Genomic DNA, 19,292 nt, shown 5'->3' on the forward strand with positions numbered 1-19,292 from the left:
GTCGATCTCATCCGTTTAAGCATAATGCAGCGGCGTGCCAACAGCATTGTGCCAAAAATAAAGAAAAATGTGAAAAGGCAATTTTAAGTGAAATCTACATTTTGCCTTATAGTCTATGACATGCAGAATCAAAACAGCAGCAGGGAACAGTGGTTGCTAAGGAGAAAGGCTCCGGTGTAGTGCTGTAACTAGGGACTAAGGCAGTGGGGTATGCTAATGAGGGAAATTTACTGAATAACAAAAAATAGACAAGTGCCAAACTGCACCTCACCGTATAGGAGCTATAAAGAAGTGGTGCAAGCAGGATTAGCAGCTGTCATGAAAAGGGTGTGTGTCATGTTTGGTGTAAGCAGATTGGAACTCCATGGCTTCCAGTTAAGCTTAGCTAAACACAGCTAAGCAAGGGGGTGTGTCTGTGGCTGGATTGACTTATTCCATGAAATGAAGACCATGCTCATGCCCAGGGGAAGGTCATTTCTCATTTTTTACCTTAGCTAAATGGGTTTGCTCAGTGCAAACCAGGTCTAAAAAAAAAAAAAAAAACGTAAATGGCAGGACTGTTTGCATTTGGGAACTGGGGCTAAAAAGGGCTGAATATGGGAAGGGAATAAAGGAACAAAAGACAAATAGCATAATAAAAGCTATCAAGTACAAATAAAACAGCAAGCAAGTGGAAGGTATCATAGCCAGACAATCATACAGGCAGCATCGGCAGCACAACAGTATAAATTGTGCAATCATTTTTCAGTCTGGTTTTCCCACAAACCTTGCACCATTGGTGTACACATGTGGGGGAATTTTAACCAAAAAAATGTTAGGGGCTGCCATTCCTTTGATCCATCAGCATGTGGTAGAGGCTGAGGGCTGTGAGGAGGATAATGCTGACAACCGCCCCAGACTGAGGAGGAGAAGAGTGTTCAGACTCAGGGTGACTTACTAAGGGCACATGATCTGGAGATAGTAGACCATTACAGAGTGGACAGAGACATACTTCAACAAATCATCGAGCTGTGCCAGCCTCAACTCAGACCCAGAGCCAACAGAGGGGAACCCATCCCAGTGGATACCAAGATACCTAAGAATACTAGCTACAGGTACTTTCCAAAGACCTACTGGGGACATGATGGGGGTCTCACAGGCAACTACATCCAGGGTACTCCACCAGTTCCTGGATGCCATGCTACCACATGCTGATGAGCACATTTATTTCCCCAACACCTGTGAGGAGAGGACCAGCAATATGCATCTCTTCCATCATGTAGCAGATTACCCAGAGGTACTGGGTGTGATAGACTGCATGCACATCCCCATCAAAGCACCACCCATTGAACAGGGTAGGATCTACATAAACTGCAAGTGCTTCCCCTCCATCAACTGCCAGGTCATGTGCAATGCCCAAGGCATTATTGTGAATGTGTGTGCTTGCACACCTGGAAGCTATCACAACTCCCACATCTGGCATTCATCACAGCTGTACCAGGCATTTACCAGTGGGGACATCCCATATGGCCATCAGGTGGGGGATGCTGGCTATGCACTGGAGCCGTAGATGATGACACCCATCAGAAATGCACACACACACACTCAAGAATGCCATAATGAGGCAAACACACAAATCAGGATCATTATAGAGCATGTGTTTGGAATGCTCAAGTCACAGTTCTACTGGATTATTAGTCACGTGTTATACAGGAGACATGTTATATATTGTTTAATCACTATATTCTTCATTAATGCAATTCATTTTCACTTTCGTAAGATGCATGTAATTATACTGTCTTCTTGTAATTTGTTGTACTATATTGCTATTATGAGCACAGGTAATGGGTGAACAGGGTCTGTGGACCAGCCCACACACTTGGTAACCAAATAATAAATAAAAATATATACAGCCTTCAAAATGAATTAACAACAGTCAACACCTGGTATACATAAAATGTTCTTAAACTAAATGCAAAGAAATGCAGTATCATGTCCTTCAACAAGCAGCTCATTGCTGGAACCTCCTGCATTAATAACATCATGCTATTGAATGAGATAGTGATTAGAGACTTGGGAACTTGGGTGGACAGCTCCCTTTCTTTTGATCATCATGTGGTAACTATAACTGTGTCCTCCTTCTTTACATTATTGTTGCAACCAGTATAATGGTCATAAAGTGTGGCTTTCTGTGAACTAGATGGCTTCAAAAATCATATGTGATAAGCAGGATTCAGGAGATTGTCTGAAGCATAATCAAACTTTAAAATAAGGAAATACCTCTAAAAATTAGGACATCTTGTGTAGGGGTAAATAAAGCCTGAAAAGTGGAATGATCTTCCAAAACAGGGACGACTGAGAGGTCTGTGCACCTCCTAAATATAATTGCCAACAGATATTTTGTTAAAGCATGATGATTTTATTCACTTATTTTTGTTTGTTAACTAGGCTAGTCCATGCACCTTTTTTTTAGCCATGAAATAGGCCACAGGCAAAAAAAATAAATGGTATTTAGTGGGCCTGCTCTGAATAATTACATCTCATTTTATTGACACTTGATTATTTGACCCAAAAGTATCTAAAACCTTGGGAGCTTGCAAGTCAAACAAAAACACTCAAAATTTTGCAAAAAGACAAACATATCCATCTATCTAATCTATCTATATATCTATCTGTCTGTCTATCTATCTATCTATCTATCTATCTATCTATCTATCTATCTATCTATCTATCTATCTATCTATCTATTTTTGGATGCACCCCCAAACATAGGGGCAAGCTCCTACAACACTGAACTATGTACATAGTAATTCTTGGATCAGATAATCTCTGGGAAGAAAACAAATGTGCAAAAAACACTTTCTCAGTCTGTTCCAAGTCTGACCTCCATGACAGGATCCTGGAGATCATTTAGGTTCAGCAATGGTGCAGTGGTTAGTGTTCTTGCCTCACAGCAAGTCTCTCCGGTTCGATCCTTGTCTGGGGTGGCTTCTGTGCAGAGTCTGCATGTCCTTCCTGTGGTCGCATGGGTTTCCTCCGGGTGCTCTGGTTTCCTCCCACATCCTAAAGACATGCTGTAGGTGGATTGGACACTCAAAATTGGCCCTAGGTGTGAGTGCATGTGTGTGTGTGCCTTCTGTGGAAGGTTGGGTGCCGGGCTGCCAACCTCGTCACCGTAAACCTCTACTGCCAGTCATGAGCATTCAGGTGATCTGCTGTGGTGACCCCTAACTGGGAAAAGATGAAAGAAGAAGATTCTAAGTGCTGATCAGCTACCTGATGACAATCAGAAGGCCTGGTTTAGTCACATAGGTAATCAAGACATGTGAAGCAAGATACTGTACTTCCCACAAAAAAAAAGAAACAGACATTGGAAAAACATGCACCTTCACAATGACCACTTTCAACTTGTTTATTGTTCTAATATACTTACTGGGACTTAGCTATCAGGATTGAACCCAGACTCTGGATCTGAGAAGCAGAGTTTAGCACTGAGACACCATGCTTTTAATACTTTACTATAAAATACAATAGCTGAATAGCTGTTACACGAACAGTCTTTATTTCTCTGTAACCATTATGCAGAATTCTAGGCAAATCTATCAAGTGTTTAGCTGTCTTGTATTTTTCCTCCTAGTAAATAACAGGAATATTTTCTAAGCTAGCATTTGTTTTAGCAAAGAAGATAGGTGCATATTTTATTGATATATGGAGTTTATAAATAAATAAATAAGAAGAAAAGATCAACAGTTCTTAGGTATCATTAATCCTGTTTATTAATGTTTGATTCTTATATGTTTTCCCCTGAAAACATACATGTGGCATTACATTAATACACATAATTTTCAAATACTATTTTGCTCAGTTAATTCTAGAATATGCTTAGGTAAGAATAAAATCCCATACTGTTCTAAAACCTTTAAAGCTTAAAAAAGGTAGCTCAAGGCTTTGTTCGGATAATATGTGTAAAACTAGCTCCTTAAAATAAAAGACACTTTGTTCTTTTCTCATTCTGCTTTGGACACGCTTTAGAAATACTTTCTGGTTTAGATTAATTACCCTGATCTAATTCATTTAGTGGAGGACAGCTGTGGTACGTGGGTTGCCCACTGATGTATTATGTTAAATGACGCCCATCTGTCATTGTAGCATATCAGCATGGATTCAGTGTCATCCACTTCATTGGCTCTGCTGAGATGTGAAGTATTGCTACAATGTTTACTGCTGTCATTAATTTAATATCTACACATCTAATAACCTGACTGCTGTCATTCTCTGAATGATGATACATGATGGTCACTGAACAGCTGTATAGAAGACATTAACCTGACACAATTGCAAGCCATTTGGCAGAGTTAATTAGAGAAAAATTGGTCAAAATTCTTTTACTGCTGTGCCTTTAGGGCATGCACATACGAAATATCTTACTGAAGGGTAAAGGGGAAAAAAGAAGGAGTGTAAATAATTGCTTGACAAATCTCATTATTAACATGTTCACTCATTGTGATAGTGGGAAGTCATTTATCTGGTCTTATAATTTTTGCAATGAATAGTATCCTTCCCTTTGTCATATTCACAGGCTTATGATCTTGTGAAACTACAACCTACTTCATTTGTCTCCCTGGTAACACATGACTACACATATGCTGCTGACAATTTTGGATGTAAGACATCTGTGAGTTCATGTTTTAGGGAGTTGTATTTGATATTTTTCAGTTCCTCTAAGTACATTAGTAATAATAAACCAGCTGGGAAGAAAATGTCATTTGAAATTTTTGCATTATGAGAAAAGATGTTTCTTTGGAAAAGCAGTTTATAAACTGTTAACTGATACTCAAATTATAGGCTACATTGAGAGCTGAATTTTCAGACTGCATGTTTGTGCCTAAAACCAATACTCAAAATATGTTAATGCTCATCACAAATGTTTTAGATAATATTTATTTTTTCTATATGCTTTTTGCCCCCCTGCCTGCTGGGAATCAATCCTGTTCCAGTCACACTATATGCATTTGTTCCCTCATAATAAAGAGTTATTTAAGTATATATAGTACAGTACAGTGTAGGGACGGCTGCTATCCTGTGGGGCCATCAAAGAGGTAGCCATGAGAATTCCCTGTGCCTTTGCCAATGTATCACCAATAGGGGCTTTTATATAGCCTTACCTCACACTGTCCTGGTAAAGGAAGGTATCTGAATCACTCATACCTTCCCCTCCCCCAGAAGTGCATGCTCCAGATTACTCACTAATGGATGCTACAACCAGGAAGAGGCTTGGTGAGTGGAAAGTCTGCCACCAGAGCTTGAATTACAATACTGATCATTCTTATAGGGATTGTGGCTGCGTGTATCTTACTCTGCCCTGAACCCCCCCCCCAGTGATGGACACACCACCCTCCACTGTTAGATCTGCCAGCTGTCACAGCCCTTAATTACACTTGTGTCACCAGGATGGTAGCATGTGCTTTAACCTTCTGTCTGACAAAAGGTGACTTTTTAAATAATATTTCTAGATACTGGATGATCATAATTTTCCCTATTTTTTCCATTACAAGAACATTATTAAGTGCAGTTAAAAATAAAACAATTTATATATTTTAATAAGCATAAACTCATATACAGGTATCTTGTTTAAAAAAACATTGGTTTACTAATAATTTGATTTGTAGTGTATCTTCATGAGATTCACACCTTCTAAACCTTAGCTTCTTTGCCTCTGGCTCTAAATATTTTTCCTTTTAAACTGCTAAAAGATATCTTTAACCTTATGCTTTATGTTACTATATTGCTTTTCCCAGTAATCAAATGTCAATAAATACATGGCTATATTTTCTAACAGCTTAATCTGCATTGCAGGATTGTCTTTCCCCATGTTGTTTTGCTTTCTAACATTTTTTAAAGATCTATAGAGAATGCTTATTTACTTTAATTTATTAACCAAGTTGAGTACTGATCCACATGGCCTCAGCTCAAGACTACATAAAACAATTAAATATAGCATTAAAAACATTGACCTTAACTGAAAAGAGAAATAATTACATTAAATTATACCACATAATACTTAAATAGTTGTTTTAACTAAATATATACCCGGTGATCCATAAATGTTGTGTCCACAGTCTCAGCCAAGTCAACACTGTTTACACTACATGCACAACCATCCCGAAGCTTATTCCTTATGCATGCAACCAGGCTAGTGTGCATGATGAAGAGCTTCTCACTGTGACCATAGTGCAGAACAGCAGACAGACTGTGGAAAACAATCTCTTGGCCACAGTTTAAGAGTGAGCATTTTGGGCAAACATTACTATGCCCAAACACTCCCAGTAATCAATGTGAACATGCAAACATAGGTTAGAATGTTGATGTAATGTATAGAGTAAAATATCTATCTCTAGATAGATAGATAGATATCTAGATAGATTGATAGAAATGTTAAATGGAAGGGAAAAAAAACACTGATGGTCAGGCATGGAGCCAAGCTTATACTAGAGCTTCAGAGTCTCAGAGGTGGATAGATAACAGTTCAAAGGCTGGAGCAGAAGAAAACAATTGTCAGAAAAGCAGACTGGAGAAGGTGATATGATATTTTTTCCTGGGCCTCCACTGAAACAGGCACTGTCCAGTCCGACCATCCCAGTAAACAAATATAAATAAACAAAATAAATATGCAGAAAAAAGTGAAACCTAAACAGGAGAAGTCAGATGCAACAAACCAATGTGTTATACCAACCTGCATGAATCCTGATGACATGCATGAGCAATGGACCTGTACTATACTGTGAATGACATTTAAAAAGGAAAGTATGGTACCCAATGTGGAGTCAATCCATCAATCCAGACCATATGCCAGTATATCCAGAGTTTACTGATAAGATTAACAACTGTAACAGTAAGAGTAAAAGTGACATAAAATGCACACATATCGAATGTGCAGACTGATGGCAAGAAAACAAATATGGGCTTCAAGGGAACTGAGCCCATAACTTCCTCAATGAATGTTTTCATAACAGTGTATCAGCAAGGGGAGCCACTGTACAAGTCTAAGTAAAAGGTGTCATAAAACACACGTATCAAGGAAATGGATCGAGTAAAAAGATAAATAGCCAGACAGGCCTCAAGGAAAATGAATCCTCAAGTTTCCTCACTATAAGTTTCCATAACAGTGGTTTAACAAGGAGAGCCATTGCAGCAGCCAGAATGAAAAGGATAACAAAACACACATATTAGGAAAACATACCACATGTGCAGTTTGCAAACTGAACAGTTGTAAGACTACATATAACCCCAGAGCATAAATACCAACCAGTGCATTGACACAGTAAGAATAATTGCATGACTACAATAAGCCAGCAAAAGAAATTGAATAATGTCACTAGCTCTACTTTACTTCACATTAATATGTAAGCTTGGCTCAGTTGTGTGACTGGTTATTTCATGCAAAGAAGATTTCATTATTTTTTGCCATAGCAGATGGAAGGCCATATATCTGTAGTCATATATGGCATCTATGTTTCCCTATGCCAATTGTTGCACATTTTTTTACCACAAAAAGTTAATTTTTATGCTACACAAATCCCATAAATACATTTAGTTAAGTACGTGCCATGATTTTTAACCTGATGATAGGAATGTTCCATTTCAGGGGAATTGAACAGATGACAGTAAGAAAAAATAAGTATACTTGAATGCATTTGAACCCATGCCTCTATCACTGATATCCTCTACAGCAGTGCATTAACAAAGCAAACCACAAAAATATTCATAGAAAAAATGTCTGAAAAACACACTTCAGGGGAACAGAATACATGTTAACAAGACAAGAAAAATGTACCTTAATGGCTTTGAATCCTTGCCTTTGACAATGACATTCTCTTCACCACTGTATTAATAGGTAAAGCCACATAAGAACTAAGAGTAAAAGGGGTTAGAAAACAGAAATTTGAATGGAATGTTGGAAAAGTGTTAAAGACTGAAAATGGGACATTGGAAAATGACATACTAACCATCTGGGGATTAAAACCCTATGGTCAGTGCATTGACAATGCACATATTGCATGATTGCACTGAGTGTTGAAGCTATTATGGCCATTTATTAAGTTCACCTCACTTCATATATATGTGGTATACTATTAATACATGACATGCATATTTTTGTACATTGATGCAAAGTAGATCTCTATGGATTTGAATCCCTGCTTGCTTAACTAACATTCTAGAGACCCATGCATCATCTAGCAAAGTCACAGTAGAACTTACATTAAAGAGATAGACAACACATTTGACAAGAATGTTAGAACAGTGTTAAAGACTGAAATATGAACATTAAAACAAACAACATACCAATCATCAGGCCATTAAAACCCTTCTGGCAGTGTACTGGCAATGTACACCAAGCCATGGAAGCTATCACCTACACGTACTTACCTTGCTTCCTAAATTAATCCATGACACAGATTTTTTGTAGACTGACACAAAGTAGACCTCCATGGATTTGGATCCTTGCATGTCTAACTGACATTCTACAAACCAGTACATTCTCAAGTGAAGCCACAGAATAGCTTATAGTGATGGTGGTTAGAAAACACACATTTGAATAGAATGATAGAAAAATGCACAAATATTTTTTTTTAATAAGCCCTTTGTGTTCATTTGCATGTTATTTATAGCTATGTTTTGGGAGTATAGTACAGAGATGAAAAGGGGAAGCAAGCAATGGATGCCAACACAAGATGAGAAAATATGGAATTAGCATGATGGAGGCAGGATAGCAGCCCATATCTCTCAACTTCCTAGCTCAACAATGTCAGGTGAATGCAGAAATAAATTAGCTTAAAAATCCCCAGTATACTGTACACAGTGATGACAGGAATGTTTCCTCTCAGGAGAATAAAACACATGATAGCAAAAAAAGAGACATAAACCTGAATGTAGTTTAACCCATGTCTTTTTTTTCTGGTATTCTCTGGGCCTCTGCACTAGCACTACATGCAACAAGAGGACTTATAAGAAAAAGTTCTGGAAAACATATGTCAAGTGTATGTATGTTAGAACAATGCTGACAAGTGAAAACTGCACATTGTAAAACAACATACAACTATCAGAGGATCCAAACCCATCATCTGATATATTAAAAATGCACACATCACTTTATAAGCATAATGAGCAATAGAAACTGTTACAGTGAAAATATTCACATCACCTTATTTCAGTATTGCTTGGTGAAGTGCATCCTTGGTCAGCTGAGTTGTATAATGGATGGTAAGATCTTAGTGATTCTGAAGTTTTTTTCTCTCCATTTTTGTCATAGATTGAAAGTTGTCATTTCTCTTTCCTTTGGTATGACCATTGATGCTGTTCCCTGACAGCTGTTGTGCAATGCATTATCATAGAAAAATTATACTTGCTGTTTTATAAGCCATTTGTCTGTGTGTGTGCATTTTGTCTATTTTGACAATGTTGAAGGTTACAAATGTGAATATAAGACTAAGATGAAAAGGAAAAGAACAGAAAGGGTAGAACACAAGGTGCACCAAGAGGGCAATGAACCAGAGGGAGATGATTTAGGAGTATATCTCATAACTTCTTAGGTCAACAATGGTAAATAACTTGGACTTCTGAGATGGCTGCACATTGATTAACAGTTTAACTTCAGTTCTTCCAATATTGAAACACAAACTGAGAGACAACAGCCAGTGACATTGTCAGCACAAATAAAACTCAGTTACTAGCTAATAAGTACACTGCCTAGATGCCTGCAAAGAATAAACAAAGCGAACCTGAAAGAAAAACAACTAGATAATGTGAAGAGAAAACACTGACTGAGAATTGTCCTGCAGCTGTTCAGCAAAAAGCAATTCCAACTTCAGCTCTAGTGCAAGACGTGGCTTCCAGTAATTCACAGGAAAATATAAGTCAAATGTTCTGACTTGATTAAAATAAATGAAATGGTGAAGGAATATATCAACTCATATAACAAAAAAAAAACACTCAAAAAATAGAAAAAGCTCTAAAAAGATATTCAGATGAGCTGACAAAGCTGCAAAAATCAGATATCAAAAAGAATAAAAGGCTAGCTGAGTATGAGATGGCTCAAAAAGAGATGTTTTGAAACATGGTTGAATTTAAGGACAGGGCAGATAGGGAAAATATGAGATTTTCTGCTGTACCTGAGAAAATAGAAGGAACAGACTGTATTAATGGCATGAAGGCACAACTAAACAACTGTACTGGTATTTCACACCAGAAGCTATTAATTGAAAAGGAGCAACATGTATATGTTCCAAATCTGGCTATGAGAAAGTAACCACAATCTTTATTAGTAAAGATGCAAACCTACCAGGAGAAAGAGTATAGCCTGACAAAACTGTAGAAAAAGGGGAAAGTATTAAAAGTTGGATACATTAGAGTATTTCTAGAAAATAAGTATTCAGTGTACACCAGGAAGAAGAGAAATACATTTCTTTCAGTAATCAGGAAATGTAGAGAGGCAGGTGTGAAATTCAACATGCTGTATCCAGTTGTCCTCAGAATATTTTTTTTTATTGGAGGATAAAAATTAATTTTCGATGTAGAACAGACCAAGGTGGGGTGTGCAAAGATTTTCCAGCAAAAAAATGAAACACCAAGCAGAAGGGGACTTTACTTTGTATTTGTCTGATAAGAAAAGCACATAGAGAGACTTTGCCAGTGAAACTTTTTCCACTGTTCCAAAAGAAAATGCTTGAGAATCAGAGAAAAGACATGATTTGACCAGAAGAATTGGGAGCACTCTGGAACTGAACTGGAATATGGATATGGGAGATGGAGATGAACAGGAGGAACACCAGCAATACAGATATTAATGAATAAATGTGACCACAAAGTATCAATTGCATTTGTGAAATACAGATACATAAGTAGAAGGAGTGGACTTTTTTGAATTTGTTAAACTTGTGAGTAACTGGAATGCATTTGCCTCACTTCATGTCATTGATGTTTGGAAGGATATTAAGGGGAGGGGAAGATAAGGAAAACAGTTAACTGCAAGCAAAATAATTTCTTACCATTTTTTGTCACACATTTCACAACACTAAGTGTGTATTGTATAGAAAAGCATTTTAGTTGTTCATTTATGTGATGAAGAAGTGGAAACAAGTCAGTATGAGAACACCAAATATAATGTAAACTTTACTTTAGAAATAAATATTTCAACTTGTCTTCCAGGCTGCAACAAAGGACTACATGTTTCTTTTTTTCTCTTACTTTTCCATGGAGGCAAGTTGATAATAGGCAACAGCAAGAGAGAACACTGGTTCCTTCAAGGCTAAACGTTAATAATTTCTGAAAGATGCAAGTAGTTTTCACATCTGGAGGATGGAAAAAATATAAATAAAAAGAACAGACACCAATTAGTGTAAGTAGAAGCACATGCATTAGCATACAGTTTAGCATGGATAATGTAAATCTCAGGTTAATTTGGGCCTGTGATAGCAGCTGTCTATTTAGCACAAGTTTTCATAATTGGAGGATTAAACTTCATTTTTTTAGATCTACATAGTTATGTGTGTTTATATTAAGTTAGGTTATGGGGGGGTTCTGGGAGTGTGCATGATTTTCATTTGATGATGTTTATTAAAACAAAAAGTCTTGCAAAACATGATATACGCTCTATTCTTGATGATAAGAAAAAAAACTGTGTATAAGTTTAATCAGACAATCATTAATGGGTACATGTATCACAAAAGCTTAAAATAGATATTTAAAAAGCTACCATATACAATGTGTGGGAATAATGACTTCTTACTCTAACTGTGATAATTTTCATATTATCTTGCAATGTGAATTGTCTCACAGGTATAATCAAAAAAGAAAGAATGCAGAATGCAAATAACAATGCTACAGGAGACACATCTAGAAAGAATTGAGCATATGAATTTAATGAAGAAATTATTTTAGGATGGATACTCTGCAGAATATTACAGACAAAGGAAAAGAGGAATACTCATATTAATTGCTAGAGGAACTACAATAGTGAAACAAAAGGAGAAAATGATAGCAATGGCATATTTGTAGTAGTAGTGAAGGGCTACTGACAAGAAATAAGGATTATGCTGGCATGTATTAATATTCTGCCTAAATCTGCTTAAATATTTTGACAGAAATAATTAGCTTTAGCAGGAAATATTACTTATAGGTAGGGACTAGAATCTGATTAGCAACAATGAGGATGTATCTGGAGAACTAGAAGGAAAAATATAGCAAAGGGGGGTAGATCTCTGGAGAAATTTATGAAAATATTTGCTATGAAAGACATGAATTCAGTAGTAGGAACTTTGCTAGAATATCTATATTATTCCCAAAGGTACAAAACTGGGCTAGACTTGACTGAAATTATATTTTCAGGAACAAGTACATTTACTTGAGAGCACTGATACACATCCAATAACTATTTCATATAATTCACCAATAATTGCTATGATACAAATGCAGGGTAAAAAACTTAAGTTGAGATACTTGCACTTCCCCACCTACCTGTTAAAAAGAGGGGAATTTAAGGAACTGGTAGTGGAAATTAACTAGGAGTCACAAGGGAAGATAGAAAGTACACAAAACAAAACAAAAAATGGACCAGCAAACAAGGCACGTTGAAATAGTGAAAAATACTTTAATAAAAGTATCAGGTTCTATTAAACAGACCGGTTTTGGCAAATACTTTACAGAGCCTTCTTCAGTGTTCGAATAAGATACAAAAAAGAACCTATTTATAAGAAATTCATTGAATCATGTGATTCATTACAAATGTTCATTGAGACCAGGCTTAAAGAGCCCACCAAGTTTGATAATCCATTTTTTCTCCATTAAATTCAATAAGTCACGCCAACCTAATTTGTTGTTTCTAGATCTCAAAATTTTATCTATAATGATAAAACTGAAACATGTATTATGATGATTTAAAGAATGTTTATATAAGGCATTCGTTTCTCTCTTGTTCCTAATATCGCTGAGATGCTCAGATATACGTAATTTCAATGGTCTTGAAGTTTGACCAACATAAAATGCAGAGCAGTTGCACTTGGCCAAGTAAATTACCCAATCAGAGGAGCAGTTGGCAAATAATTTAATAATATACACCTCTGGGGTATTTTGGCTGGTGAAACTTTTAGTTTTAAGTAACTTGGTACAATATGTGCAGTGTCCACAAGGAAAGCATCCAAGTAAAGGTTCACCTGATAATGTAGTTTGTATGGTGTTGGTGATTTTGGCTTCAGAGTGTTTAAAATGATTAAAGAAAGCAGATAGATTTTTGCCTTTATGAAAAGAAAATGAACATCTATCGCCAAGGATTTCTTGAAGTTTGGGTTTGCATGTTAATATAGTCCAATTATGTTGGACCATGTTGATCAATGTATTGGTATTACGTCCATATGTGGTGATGAATCTGGGAGGTTCGGAGTTGGATTTATTACTGGTCTTATAAAGTAGAAGATCTTCAAGTTTCATGCTATCAACAATATGTTTGGTGTGTACAAGATGACCCATTTTGTATCCACGGTCATGAAATCTATGTACAAGATCGTCCCTGAAACGTGTGTATGTGTCTTGATCAGAACAAATGCGTTTGATACTCATGAACTGAGATTTGGGAATGTCTTTGCAAATATGTGGGGGATGGAAGCTGGAGGCATGGAGTAATTAATTATTTTCGGGGAATTTACGGTGAATTTCTGTGGACAGCGTATGATCAGATGTACAGCAAACCAAAACATCTAAAAACATTATTTTATTTTTATCATAGCTGACAGAAAATTCGATTCCCTATTTATTTTCATTCAAATAAGTGATAAATTCCGAAAGTTATTCACTATCAGACCTCCATACCAACCAGCAATCATCCAAGTACCTACGCCAGATGTCCATCTCATCAATACAGATATTGTGAGACCTGTCATAAATGACTTGTTCTTCAAAATATGCCATGAACAAATCAGCATATATGGGGAAAAAGAAGCCCCCATGGCTGTCCCCTTGGTTTGCAAATAACATTTTCCCTTAAAGAAAAATACATACTTAGTCAGTACATGTTCCGTCAAACACAACAAAAGAGTATTGAAACCTGGCCTATATAGTTCTGTCTTATTAAGCAAATATTCCAAAGCTTCCAAACCAGCCCAGTGTGGTATGTTTGTGTATAAAGATTTAACATCTAAGGTGCAGAGTAACCAGTCTGGCTCAAGCTGTGTGTCTGAAATAATTTGCAGGAATTCAGTAGTGTCCCTGATCCTTGCTCGGACACATTGTAGAAGGGGCTGTAAATATTTGGTTAGAAACAAAGATAATGGTTCAGTTAATGAATTTTTGCCAGAAACAATGGGTCTGCCTGGGGGGTTATGAAGATCCTTATGGATTTTAGGTAGAAAGTATATGTATTGTGGGCAGGGATTGGTGATAGTGAGTTGAAACTGTGTATTTTTCGTAATGATCCCCTCTTCAACAGCTGAGATCAGGAAAGAATCAATCTGTTTTTTAAAAATGGGTGTGGGATCAATAGATAATTCAGAATAATAATGTGCATTGGATAATTGGCTGAGTGCTTCATGATCATATTGTGAAACATCCTGAACAACAATTGAACCTCCTTATTCAGCACCAATAATGACCAACTTATGATTGTTGGCTAGATTAGTGATGTTATCCATACATGTTTTGGACAAATTGTTTGGTAAGGGCGGAATGGATCTTGAATGAAAATGAAGGTCTTTTATCATGGCTTGTTGAAACATGGAAACATGGTGATTCATGGGCGGCATGAAGGAAGATATGTGATATTTAAATTCATCAGAGATCTTTGATGATTGTTGATCCTGAAAAAATAGTTTTAGATTAAGAATTCTACAAAATGAAATGATATTCTGAGCAAAACTTTCTTCCGAAACAAAAAAAAACAGGGATAAAAGATAATCCTTTATTCAAAATCTTAATTTCAGAGGAGGAGAGGACATGTGATGAAATGTTAGTGATATTTACATTATTCACTTTGTCACAAACATCTGTAATAGAGTTTCCATGTTGTCTACATCCTTTATGTTTTCTGCCCCCCCTCCTCCTACGTGTAAACCCTGCGTAATTGTGGAATTCCTTCTTTTTAATGCTGGTGAGCCTGTGGCACCCCCTGAGTTGGTATCTGGACCAGAGGAGGAATAACCATCGGATGAAGTATCAGTATAATGAGGTGTACCTTTTTTAAGAATGGATTTTGTCCGTTTCCTTTTAGGAGTGGTCCGATTTTGGACAATGAAACAGACATGTTTTGCTTTGTTTTCAAAATTGAAAGGATCACCTTTAGTATAATCATCAAGGTCTCATTGAAATGTTTTCCTTTTCCTTTCTTTTAACTGGGATTCTAATGTGAGTAGTTCCTTGCTCAGATATTTGATACTGTCATTATAAATAGTCTGACCCTCAAATTGCTTGGCCCTTTCAATGAGCAAAGTAATGGATGAAATTTCTTGTCCAATGATTCTATTGTGATAATTAGCCAATATTTCAACAAATTTGAGAGATATTTCTTGTTGAAACTCACTCCATTGTTTAAGCAAGAGTTCATCAGGGGAATTTACCAAAGGTTGTGGACGTATCCTTAAACCCTGTGGGGTAATTCCTTTAAGCAAATAGGCACGGAAGAGCTTATAGTGCCAAAAGTTGTTATGCAAAGCTCTCATATGTTTATTTAAATTTGAAAAGATATTTTCACAACTGTCATTTATTACTGCATCACCAAAATTATCCATCCGTTCACCAAGTGGACCTAGTCCAAAAGCTGAAAGGTCATCTCTATCAGCAGATAGACCTGTGAGCAACTGGTGCAGTTCCATAGTCAATTGTTGGAATAATATTGATAAAGAACACAAGAAAATCCACAAATGGATGAGTAACAAGTCTGGGAAATGACTTTGGCCGGTTCAAACTAGGATCAATAAGCAATGCAATTATGATGATTGTAGATATCTACAATATATATAAGAGAGCCACCAAAATAATTGGTGCTCATAAAATAAGTCCTTTGCCGGTCCTAGTTGACCCAATAAGCCAAAAAACAGAAACTTCACTTAGTCAAAATATGACTTGGTTCAAAAAATAATAATAGTAGTATATGGTTGATGCAGCAATCAAAATGGCAGGGGTGGGCCTAAAAAATGGCTAAGATAAACTATAGATCAAGCCTGGGACATAAAGTGAAATCACCTAGAGCAAAATAATACTAATGGTTATCAAAACCAAAAATGGAGCTAGATTAATAGCAATGCAGCTTCTGCTTCATTAGGGGCACATAATGATGTAATGAAGTACAATTGTATACCCAAAAAAGAATGTTCAAGAGAACAATATTAGTGCATGGAGTGCGGATTGGAATCAGATACCCAAAATAAACATCAATTCAAATGTTGTGTATGATATATAATGATGAATAATAAGTTAAATTGCCAAAATTGAGTCCAAAATAATAGTATAGAATCATGGAGCAATAATTCCAACACAATTGAATATGAGATATAAAAAAAGGAAAAATGAAGAAAATGTATATATAAAAAATATTAAATAAGAATCCCAGTTCTTGAATGTGATACCATATAAAGAATGGATTATACTCTGTGGATAATCATATATGAACCAAAAAATTGGGTCAAACAGTCATTATCCACCTTGGTTCCATAAATTTGGGAATATTGAAAAATAGAAGTCACATAAAAAATATATATCTATAGTAAATTAACTGTGACTGTGTCTGAGCCTAACCAGTTTAAATTATTCAAAATGGTGAAAAATCACCAATGGATTAATGGTGCCACAGGACTAAATGGCTGTGTGAAGGTTGTAGACCCCAACATATCAAAAAGCCACATATAAAAGTGAAATTACATGGCATAATAGTTAACCTATATTTATACACCATCAAATATATTGCTGTTGGTTCAAGCTACAATGTGAAACACTACTTGTTGATAACGTATTATAATGATAATAATTAAAAAAATATATAGCAAATGTCTTGAATATAGCAGCAATTCTCACTGAAGGTTCACAATAGATGCATACCTAAAACATGATGTCTATGATAATACCTAATGAACTTAATAATGAAGCATTTCCTTTATTAGTGTTGAGATACACAGCACAATACTTGTGAATATAAAATAATTGACAAAAGCAATACAAATGTGCTTGCCTGAATAATCACAATATTTATTTATTTTATTTATTTATTTCAGTTTGATTACCGGGGAAGTCCACTGGGCCAAGAAGTGTCCATTTTCAGTGGAGGCCCAGGGAGAAAAGCTCCATGTGCAATACAGTACAATAAAGGTTACAAAATACAAAAAAGGTTACATAATGAATGAAATGAAATACAAGAATAAGATTCATACATTCAAAAAAATAGCAAGCGTAATATACATCATGAGACAATTTAAAAAAAGCAAAACACAATTTTTTTTTTTTTTTTTTTGTTACTCTTGGGAAATTCACAATATTTACAAGCTTGGAGTTCATTTAAAGTCAGCTAGTTCAGGTTCTTTAGAGAAATTAGAATAAGCTTAAGAGTAAAGTAGAGCAGGAAGATGGAGAGCTTAGTGGGAAGAGTTATGTAGGGTGAAAGCAGGAGCATTTCCATTTGGAAGATAGGTGTAGGAAGAGTTGGTTTTTGAAGGATTCAATGTTAGGTATAGTCCTAAGAGAAGGAGGGAGAGAGTTTCATTTTTTACCTAGAGAGAAGGAGAGTAGAAGCTGGCCGGTGGGATGTTTGGGTTTGTGAATGGAGATTAGGTTTTGGTGTTCAGATCTCAGAGATCTGTTTGGGATGTAAGGGGGAAGAATGTTCTTTAAGGCTGGGCATTTAGCAGGGAAGAATATTAATTTGTGAGCGCAGGTTAGTTGGAGATAGTCTAGGTGGTTAGAGAGTTCTAACCAATTCAGAGATTGAAGGCAGAGGCAGTGGTGAGTTGATGTTTTTGATTTAGTGGCAAATTTGTTGATCTTATTATAGCAAGCTTCAAGTTTAGAGGTGTTGGAAGTGGACAGATTGGTTAGTAGAGGGTCTCCATGTAGAAGAGAAGGTAGGAGGTAGGTGATTGCCAGGGTGTCCCTAGAGGAGTTGGAAAGAAATTGATTGTTCCTATATAGCATACCTAGCTTTTGGTGGGTTTTCTTTATGTTATGTTGAATGTGAAGGTCGAATTTGAGGTGTTCATCTAAGGTAATGCCAAGGAGTTTTGCAGAGGGGACTACTTCTATAGCAGTGTTTGATTGGCTTAGGACATTGAAAGTGTTTTTGTCAAAGGAGGAAACCTTGGAGGGGAGGAAAATTATTATTTTAGATTTATTGGAGTTGAGGGAAAGGTGGTTTTGGTGCATCCAGTTCTCTGTATTGGAAAACGCTATTTGAGTTTTAGTCAGTAGTTCAGGAATGTTGGGGGCAGCACAGACCAAGGTAGAGTCATCAGCTTATTGGATGACTGAAGTGTCAGGGATGACGGTGTGAAGGTTATTTATAAAGATGTTGAAAAGCATGGATCCGAGGATGGATCCTTGAGGAACGCCAGTGGGTGTAGGCAAGAAGGAAGAGGAGGAGTTCTTCCATTTGACAGCTTGAGATCTGTCAGATAGGTAGCTGGAGAACCAGGATAGAGTATTATGGGAGAGATTAAAGTTGGCAAGATGAAGGAGAAGGTGTGTATGGGAGATGGTGTCGAAGGCTTTAGAAAGATCCAGCAGTACTGTGGATACAAAGAGTCCAGTCTCGAGCTAGATTGACAGTTTCTAGGAAGGATAGTAGGGCAGTTATGGTACTGTGGCCAGGACGGAAGCCGTGCTGGGTGGGAGTCAGAAGGTGATTCTGAATTAGGTAAGGCAAAAGTTGGTGGTGGACACATTTTTCTAGAATTTTAGATATTGGTGAGAGGAGGGCAATGGGGCGAAAGTTAGAAATAGAGGTGCTTTTGCCTCCTTTCTGTAGAGGAAGAATGTAGGCTGAACACCAGAGTTTGGGCACATAAGATTCATTTAAGGATCTATTAATCAAGATACTGATTGGGAGAGCAATACCTTCAGCTGCACATTTGAGGAAGGAGGAGGGTATGTTGTCTTGAGCATTTGAGCTAGGCTTTAATTTGGATAAAAGCTTTTTTATAAAAATGGTGGATACAGGTTTGAGATGGAAATTTAGGGGATTGCTATTTGGATTGTTGGGTGTTATGTGGTGGGAGTTAGGTGGATTCTTATTTGGGAATGTTTTGGTTAGCTTAGCTATGGATTTAGTAAAGAAGGTGTTGAAATGG

The sequence above is a fragment of the Protopterus annectens genome, chromosome 3.part1 (genome assembly GCF_019279795.1).
Source record: "Protopterus annectens isolate FY-2018-M chromosome 3.part1, PAN1.0, whole genome shotgun sequence".
In the NCBI taxonomy this organism is placed as follows: Eukaryota; Metazoa; Chordata; order Ceratodontiformes; family Protopteridae; genus Protopterus; species Protopterus annectens.